Source organism: Mustelus asterias, chromosome 11 (assembly GCF_964213995.1).
Source record: "Mustelus asterias chromosome 11, sMusAst1.hap1.1, whole genome shotgun sequence".
NCBI lineage: Eukaryota > Metazoa > Chordata > Chondrichthyes > Carcharhiniformes > Triakidae > Mustelus > Mustelus asterias.
Window position 1 is genome coordinate 2,723,808 of NC_135811.1, and position 13,450 is coordinate 2,737,257.

Sequence of the window (13,450 nt, forward strand, 5' to 3'; positions counted from 1 at the left end):
CCCATAATGGACCTTGGGGAAACACTTTTTTGTCACTTGCCCAAGCATCCGATTGAATCCTGTCTCCAGGTAATTGGAACAAGCACTGATGATGTTTCATTGTGATGGAAGACTGCCTCTTTCTCCCTCTCCTCTCCCTCTCTCGGTTTGACAGGTCACTCTGCTTGTGCAAGTGGAATTCATTATTAAAACGACTAACCCTGGATAAGAGAAAGCAAGCCAGGAGCTACCCTGACCAGCTGGCCCACTTGGCACAGTCTGGAATGGTGATCGACTGCCTTCTCCAGCCATTGTTTCACAGTTTAAAGTTTATTTATTCGTGTCACAAGTAGGCTTACATTAACACTGCAATGAAGTTACTGTGAAAGTCCCCTAGTCGCCACAATTCCGGCACCTGTTCGGGTACACTGAGGGAGAATTTAGCACGGCCAGTGCACCCCTAACCAGTTCGTCTTTCGGACTGTGAAGGAAACTGGAGCACCCGGTAGAAACCCACTCAGAGACGGGGAGAACGTGCAGACTTTGCACAGACAGTGACCCAAGCCGGGAATCGAACCCGGGTCCCTGGCGCTGTGAGGCAGCAGTGCTAACCACTGTGCTACCGTGCCCCCGGGAATCGAACCCGGGTCCCTGGCGCTGTGAGGCTGCAGTGCTAACCACTGTGCCACTGTGCCCCCAGGAATCGAACCCGGGTCCCTGGCGCTGTGAGGCAGCAGTGCTAACCACTGTGCTACCGTGCCCCCGGGAATCGAACCCGGGTCCCTGGCGCTGTGAGGCTGCAGTGCTAACCACTGTGCCACTGTGCCCCCAGGAATCGAACCCGGGTCCCTGGCGCTGTGAGGCAGCAGTGCTAACCACTGTGCTACCGTGCCCCCGGGAATCGAACCCGGGTCCCTGGCGCTGTGAGGCAGCAGTGCTAACCACTGTGCCACCGTGCCCCCGGGAATCGAACCCGGGTCCCTGGCGCTGTGAGGCAGCAGTGCTAACCACTGTGCCACCGTGCCCCCGGGAATCGAACCCGGGTCCCTGGCGCTGTGAGGCAGCAGTGCTAACCACTGTGCCACCATGCCCCCGGGAATCGAACCCAGGTCCCTGGCGCTGTGAGGCAGCAGTGCTAACCACTGTGCCACCATACTGCCCATTGGCTCAAGTCAGCAGAAATGGCGGTTGGGCAACGTCAGTGATGCCAGCTTGATAAGGTGGTAATGCTTGATTCACCATTCAGCAAGGGTAAACATTGTGCAGAAACCACTGAGTAATTGATCATACAGGCCTCTGGAAACCCTCCGCCACCAGCCCCCCCACTGCTACCACCACCACCCCCCCCACCCCCCCGCCACCCCCGATTAACAATTACATAAAATTTCAGAGTCTACAACACAAGCTGGCCATTCGACCATCAGGTCTGTGCTGCTCTCAGTGGGTTGTGATTTCACCCCTGAGTTGGTATGTTGTGTTTACGTGTCCCACTCTAGAAACCTGAGCGCATAATCCAGACTGACAATCTCTGTGAGCAGCAGCCTGGTCCCAGCGATCTGCTGTCAAGCATGACTCCTCCAACAGTGCAGAGCTCCTTCAGTACTGCACCGGGAGTGGCTGACTCGATTATATACTCAGTTCCTGTTGCTGGACTTAAACCTGTGAGCTTTTAAACCAGTGTTGTTGAATCAGAGCTATTGAGTGCATCTGTTCCTGAGGAGCGTTGCTTGTTTCTGCTGTTCATCCTTGTTGATAATCTCTGTCTGTGTCGCTGCTTCACTGTTCCAGCATTGCCTCTGGACAGCACACAACTTTCTCTATGCTGATGAACTGGGCTGTTTGAAAGCCCTCAGATTTGTATGTTGAGAAATGTTATAATAATAATGATATTTGATTTAAGAAATATGTTTGCCGTCTGAAGGCTGAATTGCAGTATAACTTACTTTGAGAAATTAATACATCACTAAGTGAAGATGATGCCATGAATGGGATGCAGTGCAGGTCCATCAGAAAGATACTGGGGCATAAAAGGTTAAATTATGAGCCCAGATTCCATTAGTGTGTCTTGTATTCCCTTGTGTTTAAACCTAATCAAAGTGTATAAAATGATCAGGGGATTCTGTCAGCTAGCTGCATTCCTCTGGTCAGTGAATCCACATCAAAGGATCCTTATCTCAAATGAGGAGTGAATTCAGGAAGCAATTCTTCACACAAGGTGGAAATGTGGAACACTCTCCCCCAAAATGTCTGTGGATGTTGGTGATCATTTGAAATGTTTAGGCCTGAGATTGCTCGAGTTTGACTGGAGTCAAGTATTGAGGGGTAAGGTATGAACTGTAGGTAAATGGGATTGAGGTACAGAGCAATAATGGTCAATTGAGTCGAGGAACGGGCTTGAGGGACTGAATAACCTCCTTTTGTACCAATATTGAGGGAACTGACGATGAAGATGAGGAACATAGAACATAGAACATTACAGCGCAGTACAGGCCCTTCGGCCCTCGATGTTGCGCCGACCAGTGGTACCAATCTAAAGCCCCTCTAATCTACACTATTCCAATATCATCCATATGTTTATCCAATAACCACTTGAACGCTCTCAACGTTGACGAGTCCACCACTACTGCAGGCAGGGCATTCCACGCCCTTACTACGCTCTGAGTAAAGAACCTACCTCTAACATCTGTCCTACATCTCTCACCCCTCAATTTAAAGCTATGTCCCCTCGTGCGAGCCAACACCATCCGAGGAAAAAGGCTCTCACTATCCACCCTATCTAATCCTCTGATCATCTTGTATGCCTCTATTAAGTCACCTCTTAACCTTCTTCTCTCTAACGAAAACAACCTCAAGCCCCTCAGCCTTTCCTCATACGATTTTCCCACCATACCAGGCAACATCCTGGTAAATCTCCTCTGCACCCTTTCCAACACTTCCACATCTTTCCTTTAATACGGCGACCAGAACTGTACGCAATACTCCAAATGCGGCCGCACCAGAGTTTTGTACAGTTGCAGCATGACCTCCTGGCTCCGAAACTCAATCCCTCTACCAATAAAAGCTAACACACCGTACGCCTTCTTAACAACCCTATCAACCTGGGTGCCAACTTTCAGGGATCTATGCACATGGACACCCAGATCCCTCTGTTCATCCACACTACCAAGTATCTTACCATTAGCCCAGTACTCTGTATTCCTGTTACTCCTTCCAAAGTGAATCACCTCACACTTTTCCGCATTAAACTCCATTTGCCACCTCTCAGCCCAGCTCTGCAGCTTATCTATGTCCCTCTGTAACCTGCCACTTCCCTCCGCACTGTCTACAACTCCACCGACTTTAGTGTCATCCGCAAATTTACTAATCCATCCTTCCACGCCCTCATCCAAGTCATTAATAAAAATGACAAACAGCAGTGGCCCCAAAACAGATCCTTGCGGTACACCACTAGTAACTGAACTCCTTCGCAACAATTACACCGAGACATCTCAAAGTGCTGTGAAACTTGGGCAGGAATTCTCCCCTCCCGCCTGCCATTGGAATTTTAGCGAGCGGGTTGCAGGCAATGCGAAACCCCATTGACAGTTCGGCTTTCAGAGCAGCGCGGCCGGCGAATTCCACTCTTGTTGTGCGCAACAACCACTCGCATTTACATCTTTAACAGAGAAAAAAATGTCACCAAAGATCATTGTTGGGGCATGAGGGAGTCAAGGGATAGGGAGGGAAACTGGATTGATATTAAAACTCAGGCATGATTGTAATGATAGTGCAGGCTGGATGGTTCTCTGGCCTACTCCTGCTCCTATTTCTTCCGTTCTTAGAAAGCAATCATTTTATGTTTTGGAATATGATTTATGTCTTAAAAATAAAATCCTCCACAGCTTGGCATCAGTAATGTTTGATATTGGAATTTCTGTGGAGCCGAGTTGCAGTTTGTAACAGAGAAGCCTAATATCATATTGCAGCGGTTTGGGCAGTAAAGTGACACACATTTTATTTTTATGTTCACGGATGAGAATGAGAGAAACAAGACTGAGCTGAATCCTTGTTTCCTGACCCTCTCTCTCTGCACACCAATAAACCATTCAGTTACCACTTCATCGTACAAAGTCATGGACTCTTTGCATCCCTAATTGTGTACGTTCCCTCCCTAAACCTCTTCACTTCTCTACCCATCTCCCCTCCTTTAAAAACATTTTTGACCAAATGATTGTTCTCCCCTCATAATACTGAGTACCCAAAGGTTATGAAACTGGACCAGATGAAGTGAGTTAAGATACAGGTCAGCCATGATCGATCTGAACATAGAGTCATAGAGGTTTACAGCATGGAAACAGACCCTTCAGCCCAACTTGGCCGTGCCGCCCTTTTTTTTAAAACCCCTAACCTAATCCCAATTGCCGCATTTGGCCCATATCCCTCTATACCCATCATACCCATGTAACTATCTAAAAGCTTTTTAAAAGACAAAATTGTACCCGCCTCTACTACTACCTCTGGCAGCTTGTTCCAGACACTCACCGCCCTCTGTGTGAAAAAATTGCCCCTCTGGGCACTTTTGTATCTCTCCCCTCTCACCTTAAACCTATGCCCTCTAGTTTTAGACTCCCCTACCTTTGGGAAAAGATATTGACTATCTAGCTGATCTGTGCCCCTCATTATTTTATAGACCTCTATAAGATCACCCCCAGCCTCCTAGGCTCCAGAGAAAAAAGTCCCAGTCTATCCAGCCTCTCCTTATAACTCAATCCATCAAGTCCCAGTAGCATCCTTGTAAATCTTTTCTGCACTCTTTCTAGTTTAAATCCTTTCTATAATAGGGGACCAGAATTGCACACAGTATTCCAAGTGTGGCCTTACCAATGTCTTGTACAACTTCAACAATTCGTCCCAACTCCTGTATTCAATGTTCTGACCGATGAAACCAAGCATGCCGCTCTGTCCACCTGTGACTCCACTTTGAAGGAGCTATGAACATGTACCCCTAGATCTCTTTGTTCTGTAACTCTCCCCAACGCCCTACCACTAACTGAGTAAGTCCTGCCCTAGTTCAATCTACCAAAATGCATCACCTCGCATTTGTCTAAATTAAACTCCATCTGCCATTCGTCAGCCCACTGGCCCAATTGATCAAGATCCCATTGCAATTGGAGATAACTTTCTTCACTGTCCACTATGCCACCAATCTTAGTGTCATCTGCAAACTTACTAACCATGCCTCCTATATTCTCATCCAAATCATTAATATAAATGACAAATAACAGTGGACCCAGCACTGATCCCTGAGGCACACCGCTGGTCACAGGCCTCCAGTTTGAAAAACAACTCTCTACAACCACCCTCTGGCTTCTGTCAAGAACTGACGAAGGAGCAGCGCTCCGAAAGCTAGTGGCTTTTGCTACCAAATAAACCTGTTGGACTTTACCTGGTGTTGTGAGACTTCTTACTGTGTTTATCCCAGTCCAACGCCGGCATCTCCACATTCTGTCAAGAAGCCAATTTTGTATCCATTTAGATACCTCACCTTGGATCCCGTGAGATTTAATCTTATGCAACAACCTACCATGCGGTACCTTGTCAAAGGCCTTGCTAAAGTCCATGTAGACAACATCAACTGCTCTCACCTATCTTCATGGTTACCCCTTCAAAAAACTCAATCAAATTTGTGAGACATGGTTTTCCACTCACAAAGCCATGTTGACTGTCCCTAATCAGTCCTTGCGTCTCTAAATGCCTGTAGTTCCTGTCTCTCAAAATACCTTCCAACAATTTACCCACCACAGATGTGAGGCTCACTGGCCTGTAGTCCCCAGGCTTTTCCCTGCAGCCCTTTTTAAACAAAGGCACAACATTTGCCACTCTCCGATCTTCAGGCACCTCACCCATGACTATCAGTGATTCAAATATCTCTGCTAGGGGACCCGCAATTTCCTCCCTAGCCTCCCACAATGTCCTGGGATACACTTCATCGGGTCCCAGGGACTTATCTACCTTGATGCGCTTTAAGACTTCCAGCACCTCCTTCTCTGTAATATGTACACTCCTCAAGGCATCACTATTTATTTCCCCAAGTTCCCTAACATCCAAGCTTTTCTCAACAGTAAATACTGAAGAGAAATATTCATTTAGGATCTTAGCAGATGAACAGCAGAACAAGCTCAAGGGACTGAATAGCCTTCTCCTGTCCCTATGGTCCTTTATATAGATCACTTTCCTCTCTAGTTCTGCACAGTTACTGCTGCTTGGCATTTTTTGTGTAAATGTACACTCTTAGTTAGCTCCTGGCAGCCCCCAGGTCAATGTAAACCAACAACACCTTGTATAGTGCCAGCTCTGTCAGTTACACTCTTACCTCTGATCCAGCAGGTTGTTGCTTCAATTTCCCTTCCAAAGATGCAAGCATCAATAAACCCCACCTGCGCTCCAGTGCAGTACTGAGGGAATGTTGCACAGTGAAAGGTGCCATCTTCTAGGTAAGATGTTAAACCAACACCTTGTTGGTCCTCTCAGTTGGAAGTAAATGACCCTGCGGCCGCACCGATATCCTGAGGCCACTATTTATCAATCACTGTGACAGAAGCAAAATGCTGCAGTTTTTTTTATTTATTAGTGTCACAAGTAGGCTTACATTAACACTGCAATGTAGTTACTGTGTAAATCCCCGAGTCGCCACACTCCGGTGCCTGTTCGGGTACACTGAGGGAGAATTTAGCATGGCCAATGCACCCTAACCAGCACGTCTTTCGGACTGTGGGAGAAAACCAGAGCACCCGGAGGAAACCCACACAGACGCGGGGGCGAATGTGCAGACTCTGCACAGACAGTGACCCAAGCCGGGAATTGAATCCAGTCCCTGGTGCTGTGAGGCAGCAGTGCTAACCACTGTGCCACCGTGCCACCCTGCTGGTAGACTGAAATGAAAACAGAAAGCGATGGAAATAATCAGCAGGTCAGGCAGCATCTGTGGAGAGAAAAGCAGAGCTAACGTTTCTGCTCTGTGACCTTGCAGGATCACAGACCCTGAAAAATTAAGAACCTTTCAAACCTCATTTGGTTCGAATGATTTGGTCCTCAAACAAATCACAGTGAGGCTGTATGGGGTGAAATAAATATTGACCTCAGGATATCAGTGAGGTCGCAGTATCATTAACTTCCACCTGAGAGGACCAACAAGGTGTTGCTATAACATCTCACCTAGAAGATGGGGTGAAATGCCCACAGGCAAACAATATTGTAGGAAGTAAGGTAACACACTGCAGGATTTAGTCATTCTGCCTCATCCATGACATGAGCAGGAAGTTTCAGCCAGTGGGACTGAGGCACAGGGAGTGTATCACTTGTATCGTTGTGTTTCTGGGTCACCTTGTCTCATTGTAGAGAAGGCGAGTCTCAGACACACCATCTGCTTGAGGGCTTCCAGCACTAGACACAAAGTCAGTCCCTGGAAAACCACACTGTAGACTCAGAAAGAAAAAAACCGCACTTATACAAATTGTCAGAATATCCCCAGGAGTTAATTTGGAAGTTCGGTCAGTTTTGTGTGAGAAACATTCTGAAAACAGCAATTGAAGTAAATGTCCAGTTGATCTGGTTTGCTGATGTTAGTTACAGGATAAATATTAACCAGGGGATCACTCACGCATGTCCTTGGAAATAGTAGGGTGGGATCTTTCATATTGCCAGAGGGCATGCAGAGCATTCGATTAAGACCTGAAAACATCCGCACCTCAGACCGAGCAGCATTCCCTCAGCCATGATTATACGTTCAAATCTCTGGACTAGGGCTTGAACCCAGGATGTTCAGACTCAGAAGTGACAGTGCCATCTTCTGAACCAAGGTTGATGGTTTTGTCAGCACAAGTACCCATTCTTCAGCTTCAGAAGAGCAGGGTGTTGCCATTACGTAATCCACAATGTGAAAGCAATAGTTACAAGGCATCAGTGATGGAAAAAGCTTTCAAAGCAGTGTTTCCACAGGAATGTGAGAATAGGCTGAGAGGCTGTTCCAGCCCTGACCTTTGTATGTTGGTTTATATTGCTGTGTCTCTGTGAATTGGTGACAGTTGATCAGTTGTTCCTTTTATTACTGCTCTCTAACCCATCACTGAGACTAAGTAAGGGCAGGATTGGAGCAGCTAGGCAACTCCCCTTCCATTTTTGTAGCTCTCCTTATAAGGAGAAGATGGCTGACCTCTGAATGACCCCCCCTTTTTCTCACTATGGCTGAGACCATACACAACCATCAAATGCGACATGGAGAAGGGCTTTCCCTCCTTGCCCTGCCGCTTTGCTGTTTTTGCAGAGACCTGTCCCAGGTTATCACCGTGCAATGACTTTCACTGCAGATACAAACAAACTTGAGTTCAGGATCCCAACTTACACCAGGTTCCGCTCACTCATCACCCCCGTCTTCATTGGCCTACATTGCCCTTGGTCTGGCAACACCTCAATATGAAAATAGTCATCCTTATATTCAAATCCCGCCATGGCCTCACCTCTATACGGGCCCTATTTTACCATTTTGATTCTAAGTGCTGGGTGGACTTGAAACTGGGAGTGTTTCAGATCCGACTTTTAGACCCATTCTCAGGCACCCCCATGTGCACTCTGTCTGCAAAAATATCAGCGATTCCGAATTGTGCTGTAGAACCCAAGGGTGGGGCTTAACATGCCCAAAACCCTGCAGCTCCGATCGGAGACTCCAACTGTGCACGCGCAGAAAAAAAAGATGGAAGAACGCTCCCCTGCCACATTGCTCCCGGGCCGGATAATGCCTCCCCCCGGCCGCCACATACATTGCCCCACCCCCACAACATTAATGGCCCCCTTATCCCCTCACCTCCCCCACTACCCAGACAGATCACAGACCCCTGCCCTCCTTCCCCCCCACTGATCACACGCAGAGTGGTAGTGGACCCCTCCACTGATCTGAGTGGAGCCATCTGACCCACCTCCACTCCTGATCTGAGTCAGAGAGCTGTTGGATGCTCGGAACTTACCTCCTCAGAAGCTGGAGCGCCCGAATTGGACCTTTGCAGACCATGTCTGTTTTGCGCCGATTCTGGGTGGGCGAACACGGTGGTAAAGGGGAAGTGCCGGTAAGTTTGGGCCTGCAGCCCATGTTATGCCCGTTCTGGGCGCAGTACCAATGGCGGCCATTTTCGGGCCTTGGTAAAGGGGGAACCAGCGTGGATACGGGTGCGGATCGCGTTACTTGCCTCACGCCCGACTTTACCAAGTTTTCGTCCCCCAATCTCTGAAATTTCCTCCACTCCAGCGGCGCTTTGAGATCTCTGTGCACCTCCAATTTTGGCCTCTAGAACAAACCTCGATTTTAATCGCTGGCACCCATACATTCAGCTGCCCGGGACCCAAGTAGTGGAAATCCCCCCCCCGAAACCCCCTGCCTCTCTACCTCACCCTCCTCTTGTACGACTCTTCTTAATAACCTGCCTCTCTGACCAAGCATTTGGTCACCTCTCCCAATGTCTCCTATGAGCTCAGTGTCATATTTTGGCCGATAACGCTTCGGTGGTGAAGCGTCCTGGGTCACTTACTGTATTAAAGCTGCTATATAATTGCAAGTTGTTGTTGCTAGGTAGAAATTGAATGTCACCATTGGGCAGCCAAGGAGCCCTTCTGTTCGTCACCTCCCGAGTCAGGTGGGGAGCAGTCAGCCTCCCAGCCAACTGCAGTTTCAGCGCAGCCCTCCCATCCCTTGCCAGGTTAATGAAGATAATTATCCTTTGCATTATTTTATTCTTCTCAACACCAAACTTGCCCACCCTTCATCATTGAATCTGCCCCCCCCCCCCGCCCCCCCCCCCCCCCCCCCCCCCCCCAAACCAAGTTCTGCCTTAGATCCGGGTTAATCAATAGCACCGTATGGCAGAGGGGTCAGGAGTAGCTGTCGCTAGCTTCTTTGAGATGTGTATGAAATTTGCTTAAAGCCTACACCAATTAACTTCAGGATGATGAATGAGTGCAGTGATGTAAAGAGCTTGGTGCTCAGGGCTTTGTTGGAGAAGCTCAGCTGCAAGAATGTCGGATCCTCACCGAGAGAACCAGTCACTGGGCAGAACCCTGATCCTGCTTTCATAATGAGTCTGTCCATCTCCTCAAAAACACAAATCATACGCACACGCAAACCCATGCTGCCCGATTCATTCATCTGCAGGGTTCGCTGACTAATTTTGATAGATTTTTAATACAATGAAAGGAAGTGATTCTAATTTCCAGCATCTATCCTGGTGTAATAGCACGGATGCATTTAAGGAATGCTAGATCAGTACATGGGGGCGAAAGGGAGGGAAGGTTATGTCATTAGGTTTAGATAACGGGGCAGCACAGTGACACAGTGATTAGCACTGCTGCCTCACAGTGCCAGGGACCCGGGTTCGATTCCGTCACTGTCTGTGCGGAGTTTGCACGTTCTCCCCGTGTCTGCGTGGATTTCCTCCGGGTGCTCCGGTTTCCTCCCACGGTCCAAAGATGTGCGGGTTAGGTGGATTGGCCGTGACTAAATTGCCCCTTAGCGTCAAGGGGATTAGCGAGGGCAAATGCATGGGTTTATGGGGATAGGGCCTGGCTATGATTGTGGTCGGTGCAGACTTGATGGGCCAAGTAGCCTCCTTCTGCACTGTATGATTCTATGACAGAAGGTGGAAGGAGGCTCATTTGGAGCACAAATGTCAGTACAGGACAGTTGGGTTGAATGGCCTGATTCTGAGCTGTAAAATTCACTGTTGTTTTCTCCCCAGCTGATTTTCCACTGCAGCAATATCGCAGAATATGAACGTCCATTCGTTGAAATCAGTTTTCACACGGATGTTTCTGTCTTGCACTGCGAAACAGCTTCATTTTCACACACCCAGCATCAGCCCACAAGTCATATCCTTCAGTGGAGTCAGTGAGGTTGCATCATCAGGTTAAAGGATTACAGCAATATCTCTGGGATTTATTTCTTCTGAGCTGTCACATTTAGCAGCTATTAGACTCTGCAATTCTCCAATTCTTTTTTGTCTTTTCTGCTCAGATCACTGTTATACCTCAGTATGCACGTATGAGGGTTTACAGAGGGGGTTTGAGCTCACTGATTTACAGAATATCTTGTGCCCCACACAGAAGTCACATTTCCATCCTGCCTATGTGCACTCCACTCCACAGCCAGGTCACTTTACTGTGACTCCCTTTCTCACCCATTGCTGCTTAACTTATTCCAATCACATGTGGGTTTATGAAGCTTTGTCTCTCAACTCATTCCATCCTTGTGACAGGGGTTACAGTCTTCAACTGATTCATAATAACCCCAACTGGTCCACCAATGTCCTTTAGGGAAGGAAACCTTCTGTCCTTATCCAGCCTGAGCCTCGATGTGACTCCAGACCTACACCAATGTGGTTGACTCTTTACAGCCCTCTGAAGTGGTCTATGTTATCTAGCTAAGGAAAACTATGGGCAAGTAATCAATAGTGGCTTTACCCATGATAATCACACCCTGAGAATGAATAGTCAGTTGGCTGTTAAAACCAAGTTTGGCATCTCTTAAGCCACCAGCTTCCGAATGGGGCGGCACAGTGACTCAGTGGTTAGCGCTGCTGCCTCACAGTGTCAGGGTTCAATTCCGACCTTGGGTCACTGTCAGTGTCTGCATTGGGTCACTTTCTCCCTGTGTCTGCATGGGTTTCCTCCGGGTGCTCCAGTTTCCTCCCACAGTCCAAAGATGTGCGAGTTAGGTTGATTGGCCATGCTAAAATGACCTTAGTCTCAGGGGGATTAGCAGGGTAACTGCGTGGGGTTACAGGAATAGGACCTGGGTGGGATTGTGATCAGTACAGACTCGATAGGCCGAATGGCCTCCTTCTGTACTGTAGGATTCTATGATTCTATGACCTTGAATTCCTGCCAATTAGCTTCCCACAAGCTGACTCTTCATCTTGGCTCCTCTGTCAGAGCAACATGAAAACAATGGCCCCAGATTACTGGGGTGGGCGACCAGAGCGAGGGGCAACGTTTAAAAATTCGAGCCAGGTTCATTCAAGGGTGACGTATCAAGCACTTCTTCACACAAAAGGTAGTGGAAATCTGGAAATCTCCCTCAAAAAGCGACGAAGCCTTTAACTGAGACTGATCAGACTTTTAGAAAAGCAAAACACCGTGGATGCTGGAAATCTGCAATAAAAATAAACGATGCAGGAAATTCTCAATGAATCTGACAGCATCGGCGGAGAGAGTTTCACCTTAACTCTACTTCTCTCTTCACAGATGCTGCTAAAACTTTTGTTGGGTAAAGATTGTGGATTATGGAATTCAAACACATTGGCCGGAATCTTAACCACCATTCATGCCGACAGGATTTTCCCATCCCCCCGCAGTGAGCGGAGATTTGGCAGGCCACCAAATTCTCTGACTTTACTGCAGTGGGAGCATTTTTAAAAGTTTATTTATTGGTGTCACAAGTAAGCTTACATTAACAGTGCAATGAAGTTACTGTGAAAATCCCCTAGTCGCCACGCTCCAGCGCTGTTCGGGTACACTGAGGGAGAATTTAGCATGGTCAATACACCTAACCAGCACATCTTTCGGATTGTGGGAGGAAACCGGACCACCCAAAGGGAACCCACGCAGACACGGGGAGAACGTGCAGACTGCACAGACAGTGACCCAAGACAGGAATTGAACCCGGGTCCCTGGCGCTGTGAGGCAGCAGTGCTAACCACTGTGCCACCATGCAGCCCCATAAACGTGACATGAACAGCAGGTAAGATTGCACCCATCAGCTTTGATCTGATTAAATAGTGGAACAGGCTTGAGGGGCTGAATGGCCTCTTCCTGTTTCTCTGTTCCTTCCTGAGTTCCAATTGCAACTAATATTACTTCCCTTCAAGATGCTAGGCAACGTCCTTGTCAGTTTGACATTTGCGCTTGTCCCACCTTTTTAGAATAGTACTAAGTCTGTTTTCCCTAGCATGATGCAGCATGAGAGGAAGCCATTTGGCCCATTGTGCCTCTGTTACCTCTTTAAAAGAGCCCTTTCAGGTAACAAAATCGAATTGCTGTTGAGAGTTTATACAAATGTCAGGTAAGAGACCTCTGACATTTTGGCTCTTGTAGTTTACATCCCTGGAGAGTTCCTTGGTCTCTTTATATTTTCCTTTGAAGTTTGCTACAGAAAGTTGGCTATGACGTTTGCAGAACGGATATGGAATGTGTCCCATTTTTTGCAATATTTAGATATAGACATGGGCCAGGGTGTGTACAGTGCTACATTTATTTGTAGTTCTAGTAGCATGACCCTAAGAGCTTGTGTATTACTAGCCTTAGAACCTTGCAACACAGAAGGAGACCATTCAGCCCATCATGTCTGTGCCAACTCTTGTTTTCACTTTTTCACAGCATGTGGGTATCACTAGCTAAATCAGCATTTATTGCCCATTCCTAATTGCCCCTTAAGAAGGTGATGCTGAACTGC

General features: G+C 47.7%; 1 protein-coding gene across 3 annotated transcripts in view; it reads left to right on the forward strand.

Annotated features, from left to right (window-relative positions):
- LOC144500311 (F-box/WD repeat-containing protein 1A-like) overlaps window positions 1-13,450 on the forward strand; it is a 207,141-nt gene that overhangs the window by 74,796 nt on the left and 118,895 nt on the right. The gene's annotated exons all lie outside the window — the stretch shown is intronic.